Consider the following 7,312-nt stretch of genomic DNA (forward strand, 5'->3'; position numbering starts at 1 on the left):
TCACTATGTAAGCAGGCAGGTGGAGAATGCCAGCCCGTACATCTCCTGTAAGGACACAATGCTTTGTTGGCATCCAAATGCAAGCCTAGATAATTAAGCAGATTTCAAGGGATTAACTGAACTCAAATGCATTTCCCATTTGAAATCTGCAGACTTCTGTCTTTTGCAGTGCGGTTAGTTCATGCAAGCAATACATTCTTTGCCAAAAAGGCCAACCCTCTTTAAAATTACAATGAAAGATGGCACATGCTTGATGAGACAGACATCAGTGTAAAGTACATGTATGTTTTAGCAAGTGTCAACTTTAGAAACTCTGCTTGGCGTGTTTTCAAAAATGACAAGCATGCTTTCCCTCTCCATTTTCCCAGATAACCCAGATGCTAAGGGATTTTGTTTGCATTGGTTTCCTATAATCTGAGAATATAAAACAAATATTGCACTTTCACATTCATGAGCTGCCGTCAAAAGCGTAGAAGTTAAGCAAGACAAAGATGGAAAGCTGATTTGTTCTGGGAGGCAGTTCCCCTCCAGGGGCAAAAGATGGTGGAGGCAGAGATCCACTCTGTATATTTATTATTTGAAGCAAGCAGCCACGAGGAGGAGCTGACCATTTGCTCTCTCCCATTGGCTTCCTCCCCTTCCAGCGTCTGGCCCGCCCTCCACAAGCCAGCAAAACATGTTTTCATCAAGAACTCGGAACAGAGCTGAGAGACGAAGTTGGGTTTCTGAGAAACGGAGGAGCCCTGGAATGAGGCTGACCTTCTCCATAAAAGCACTTTGGAAGATCGCTTGGAGCAGCTGAAGCAATAAATTCTGAAGCCCTCCATCCAGAGAGGAGGCTTCCCTCTGGGCCTCTGTATGATGCCTTGCTCATTTGATGATGCCTTCTGATACGAATGGAGAGTCTTCTGCTGCTTTCTAGCAGCAAATTACCCCACTTTTCCATGCAGGAACACAGCAGAATGGCTGGTTCTTAATAAAAGTTCCCCTGTGTTAGCCTTTTCATTATCTATTATTTAATTAATTATTTAATTGCTATTCAATTATCCAATCAAGGAGAGAAAGCAGCCTAGAACTAAGGAGAAAATTCCTGAGAGTGAGAAAAATAAACCAGTGGAAGGGCTTGCCTTCAGAAATTGTGGGTGCTCCAACACTGCAGGTTTTAAGGAAGAGATTGGACAAACATTTGTCTGAAATGATATAGGGATTCCTGCCTGAGCAGGGGGTTGGACTAGAAGACCTTTGAGATCCCTTCCACCTCTGTTATTCGGTTAAAGTTTTTCTTCTTTCATCGGACCTCATGGGAAATCTCAATAATGCATATAATTTATGCTATAATACCAGCTATCACTGAATTATCCCGTAATTCCCATTGCAAATACTTGGTTCTCTGCAAAAGAGGTCTGTTGCAGCTCTGTATGAGTCACTGTTCAGGGTTCATCTCTCCAGTTGGGAGCCACACCTTAGTTCAGTGATTCATGAAAAAATATAAAAGAAACATAGACACAAACTCATATACACCTACACTATTGTTTGATTTCTTCAGATTTAATTGCCCCAAGGGAAAACACAAACTGATTCCTAGGAGCATCAATTAGAGGCAACAATATTATGAAATCCATCTCTGATCAGAGAGAGAGAGAGAGAGAGAGAGAGAGAGAGAGAGAGAGAGAGAGAGAGGGAAGCTGTGTCAGCTGAAGAGAAGGATCTCCGTGATCTTCCCCATAAGAAAAATATTGTCAAATCAAATCCAGTGTCTGATATTGTTTCCAAGAAGCCTATAAGTTTGGCATGAATATTACTGCCCTGCTCTGCTCTGCTACTTATCCTCCAAATCAACTAAAATTAAAAATTAAATTCTTGAGGGGAGGGGGCTGCTCAAGACTTTGCTATAGTCCACTCTTCAGCTATTCAGCTATTCTTAAGGACAGGTAGTCCTCCACTTATGACCACAACTGAGTCCACAATTTCCGTTGCTAAGCAAGCCAATTATTAAGTGAGTTTTGCTCCATTTTACAAACTTTCTTGTGAAGTGAATCACTGCAGTTGTTAAGTTAGTAACCTGCTGGTTAAGTGAGTCTGGCTTCCCCATTGACTCTGCTTGACAGAAGGTTGCAAAGATTGATCACATGACCCTGGGCCATTGCAACCGTCATAAGTACGAGCCAGTGGCCAAGCGTCTGAATTTTCATTACGTGAACTACAGAGATGCTGCAATGGTCGTAACCGTGAAAAACAATCATAAGTCACTTTTTTTCAGTGCCATTGTTACTTCAGATGGTCATTAAATAAACTGTTGTAAGTCGATGACTACCTGTATTAAGAAGGTTTTTTATTTCCCAGCACTCCGTTGGAATCTACTTTGTGGCAACTTAAAACCCATCTGGAATGTCAAAAGAACAGATCGTGACCTTCTGCGTTCAGATATTTCAAAGGGTGGTATCATATCCCCTTTTAGTTATCTAATTTCTTAAGGCTAAGCATAATCGCTTTCCCGCAATCTCTCCTTTTAAGATTTAATTTCTGTTGGCTCCTCTTTATTGCACCATTTCCATTTGACAGGATTCATTGTTAAACTCTGGTACTAAGTGCAACTCACGGTGGGTTCTGATATTTCTACTGCTCTTCTCCTATTAGACACAGAGGGGGGGGGGTCTCGCTTAAAAAAATAATCAGGAGTTTGCAGGCCCAGTAACAGTTTGAAGAATTCTCCGCTTGCCTTGGGTGAACAGACAAATCACACTGACTGCTCTTATCTCTCTGTCCAGGTCTGAGGATATTCAAACGTTCTTGGGAGATGGCATTTCTTCCCAGCAGTTTCCTTTGATGTTGCTGGCAAATAATCCTCACAGCATTCCTAATGTTGGCATTAGATAAAGGAGCTTTTTTCGGCTGGGTTGAGGCAGTGGTGGGATTCAAATATGCGAACAACCAGTTCTCTGTGTGGATGCCGCTTCCGGAAATCCATTCTGGGCCTGGGCAACAAAGAATTAGCTACCGGATCTGCCAAAGTGGTGTGAACCGGCTGAATTCCACCATTGGGTTGAGGGCATCTCAGACAAAAGCATTGGCACTAGGCATGTTTAAGAAAACCAAGATCATGGCATCCATCCCTCTGAATTCCTGGTAAATAGATGGAGAAGAAATGGAGGTAGTGACAGATTTTATCTTCCTGGGCTCCAAGATCACCGCAGATGGGGACGGCAGCCAAGAAATTAGAAGACGCTTGCTCCTGGGGAGGAAAGCCATGGCAAATCTAGACAGCATACTAAAAAGCAGAGACATCACCCTGCCAATAAAAGTACGTATAGTCAAGGCCATGGTTTCCCAGTTGCAACGTATGGCTGTGAAAGTTGGACCATAAGAAAGGCTGAGCGTCAAAGAATTGAGGCCTTTGAACTATGGTGCTGGAGAAGACTCCTGCGAGATACCTGGACTGCAAGGCAATCAAACCGGTCAGTCCTAGAGGAGATCAACTCTGACTGCTCTTTAGAAGGCCAGATCCTGAAGTTGAAACTCAAGTACTTTGAGCACCCAATGAGAAGGAAGGACTCACTGGAGAAGAGCCTAATGCTGGGAAAGATTGAGGGCAATAGAAGAAGGGGACGACAGAGAATGAGATGGCTGGATGGAGTCACTGAAGCAGTAGGCGTGAACAAATGGACTCCAAAAGATGGTAGAGGACAGGAAGGCCTGGAGGAACGTTGTCCAGGGGGTCGCGATGGGTCAGACACGACTTTGCAACTAACAACAACAAATGTTCTACTTGGAAGAGAGAGCAATCTGAAAAACATTATTCCTGCAACATTTTCCAATGCAGATTTTTTTTCCTTTGAAGGATGCTGTATTGTAGAATTTGTAGTCTGAGTTTTATGTACCATCAAGTTGGTGGTGACTCTTAATAACTTTCACCAGACTGATTTTTTCCCCAATCTAGTCCTTTGGGTCTTCCAGTGGTGCACTCATCATAAGTTGTAAATAAGTCTGTTCACCTTTGAAGCTGGTTTCTTCTCTTTCCTTCCACTTTCCTAGCATTATGGACCATTCAAGAGAGCTAGATCTTTGCATTATGTGTCTCAAGTATGATATTCTGAGCTTGTTCATTGGGTTTCGAGTGAGAACACTGAATATTGATTTGTGAGCTGTGGTAGTGTAGTGGTTAGAATGCAGTATTGCAGGCTAATTCTGCCGACTGCCAGGAGTTCGATTCTGACCGGCTCAAGGTTGACTTAGCCTTCCATCTTTCCAAGATTGATAAAATGAGGACCCATTGTTGGGAGCAATAGGCTGATTCTGTAAACTGCTTAGAGAGAGTTGTAAAGCACTGTGAAGCGGTATATAAGTCTAAATGCTTATTGCTGTTGATATTTGTTCTGGGATACATTTGTTTGTTTTCTTGGCTATTTATGGGATTCTTGGGAATTTTCTCCAACTCTAAGGTTCAAAAGTGCCAATATTGTTCCTCACCTGCTTTTGCAAATTCCAACCTTCACTTCTGTGGAGTGTCACAGGGAATACCATGGCTTGCAGAATTCTGATCTTTATAGGTAGTTTTTGACTTACAAACACAGTTGGAGCTAGAACTTCTGCTTGTTAAGTAAGTCATACCCAATTTTTTTTTACATTTACTGCCACAGTTGTAAAGCAAATCACTGCGGCTATTAAGTGAATCACATGATTTTGAGCAAATCCAGCCTCCCCTATTTGCTTGTCGAAACCAGGTTGGGAAGGTTGCAAATGACTATAGTAATGGCAATAGCACTTAGACTTATATACCACTTTATAGTCCTTTACAGCAGAGGTCACCAACCTTTGTCAGTTGGCAGACTAGAGGAAAAGGGAGGGGGAAGCATTTTACATGTGTGCATGTGCACGTGTGTGCAAAGGGCCATGAGCACGTTCGTGCCACAAATGGGGTGGGGCTAACATCCACATGATACTCACTAGCCTTGCCCCGTTCTTGCGTGGCACAATGCCTTGTTTCTGCGCCTTGTAGCATGGCGGCAGCCCATTTTTGTGCCCTGTGGTATGGTGGCGCCCCATTTTTGCACCCCACGGTGTGGTTGTGGCCTGTTTCCATGCGTCATGGCAATGTCCATTTTTGCGCCTTGCAGTGTAGCAGCGGCCCGTTTTTGCACCTTTTCATGGCCCAAGATGCAGTGATGTCCCATTTTCACTCCCCAAGGTGCAGTGGTGGCCTGTTTTATGCCCTGCGGCTGTGGTGCTACCACAAGTGAGGGGGGGTGTACGCACACACGCACACACTGGCCAACCTGTCCCGCGGCCTATAGGTTGGGGACCCCTGCTTTACAGCACTCTCTAAACGTTTTACAGAGTCAGCATATTACTGTAACAATCTGGGTCCTTGGAAGGATGGAAGGCTGAGTCAAGCTTGAGCTGGTCACGATAGAATTCCTGGCAGTGGAATTATGTACTGCATTCTAACCACTGTGCCACCACGGCTCACTCACATGAACCTGGGGCGCTCCAACTGTCCTAAATATATACTGGTTGCCAAACACCCGAATTTTGATCTTGTAACTTAGGATCATAGTTCTAAATGTGAGGACATTCACATGTCTGGGATGGTATAGGTCAGTGGTGGTGAACCTATGGCACGCTTGCCAGAGGCGGCACTCTGAGCCCTCTCTGTGGGCACGTGTGCCTTTGCCCCAGCCCTGCCTCCCCCCATGGCCCCCTCCTCACCAGCAGTCCCCCTGGAGGAGAGTCACCCCCAGGTGTGGCCTGCGCAGAGCACGTGCAGCCAAGGACATGGCAGCTGGGTTACAGGGACAAGATTTTGCCCTTGCGCTCCATCATGGACAGATGATGCTGCAGGGTGCAGATGGAGGATGTGGCCAGCATAGCGCTGCTGGGCCGCCTAGGCAATCTGTTCTGGCGGGCCGTGGAGGCAGGTGGCCGGGTTTTGGGGCACTCGGTCTCTAAAAGGTTCGCCATCGCGGGTATAGGTTCTCCTACTTGAGCAGGAGACTGGACTAGAAGACTCCAAGATCCCGTCCAGCTCTATTCTATTCTAAATATTTGAATAATTTGTTTTGGGAACAGCCTCTTCAACGGTAGGCTAATTGGTGAGCTGTTGCATTCCCAGGGTGTTGACTTTGAGACAGTGTCTCTGGAAGATACAATGAGTAGTTTTCTCCTCCTGTCTACTCCCTCCTCCCATAGTTCATGGCAGATGGACAGCTAGCAAATGCAAAGCTCACACGTAGGATGGCAGCTTTGACAATATGTCTGCAGTATAGGGGTCATCTTGGAGTTCCTGACAGAGCAGAAGATGCTTTGCTCCATTTTGGCCTGGCCACAGTGACTCCTGTCATTATCACCTGATACCTAGCCTACACTAATACTCTCTACATCAGTGGTTCTCAACCTGTGGGTCAGGACCCCATTTGGGGTCGAACGACCATTTCACGGGGATCACTAAACAATGCAGTCCGCCATTTTTTTCCCCCTTTTCCTTAGCTGTGCTACTCCCTTTTATTTTATTGGCTTTTGAAAACCAATAGAATTAGACTCTCTTGAATAGAGTCTAATTCTATTGGCTTTCAAAAGCCAATAGGAATTGTCCAGGCTGTCTCTGCTCTGCTGAGCCCGCCAAAAGTCCCATTCTGCAAACGGTGCTGCACCAGTTGAGTAGTCCTTGACTTACAACCGGTTGAGTAGTCCTCGACTTACGACCGGTTGGGGGTCGCAGCATTAAAAAGGTTGAGAACCACTATTCTACATGGAGCTGTCCCAGAAGTCAACTCAGAAGCTCCAACTGATCCAAAATGTAGAAGTCCATCTGTTGAAATAGCAGATGTGTGACAATGCAGTGTTGACTGCATTGGTCATCTGTTTGCTTCCGGGCTCAATCCAATGTTAGTTCCCTCTCTTAAGACCCATACTGGTAGCCTGATACGTAGAGACATTTTTCTGACCCAGATTTGCCCCGTCCTGTAGGATCTTCCAAGGGAGGTGCCCACCTCATGAGAGAGTCAAGGAGCCAGGATTTGAAAGTGCACCGCCTAATAGCAACCCTCATTTTTGGAGGACATGGCCCCCAACCCCCCCAGCCTTAATAATATGTATCCTCATTTTCGGAAGACATGGATTCAGGTTGGTAAGGAAGAACCCCAATCTCCTAGTATTAAGTAGGCCTTGAGAACTCTTGCTCCACAGGGTTATTGGAGGACTCAAACAATTCAACCTGCCCGTCACCCACATGTCATCCTAACTCTGACTCTTTTTTGCATGTGTCATAGGTTATTTGCATCTGTTGTGGGTTGGTTAGATTGAATTACTAGATTGC

The sequence above is a fragment of the Crotalus tigris genome, unplaced genomic scaffold (assembly GCF_016545835.1).
Source record: "Crotalus tigris isolate CLP2741 ecotype Arizona unplaced genomic scaffold, ASM1654583v1 scf7180000024379.1109085, whole genome shotgun sequence".
Classification (NCBI taxonomy): domain Eukaryota; kingdom Metazoa; phylum Chordata; class Lepidosauria; order Squamata; family Viperidae; genus Crotalus; species Crotalus tigris.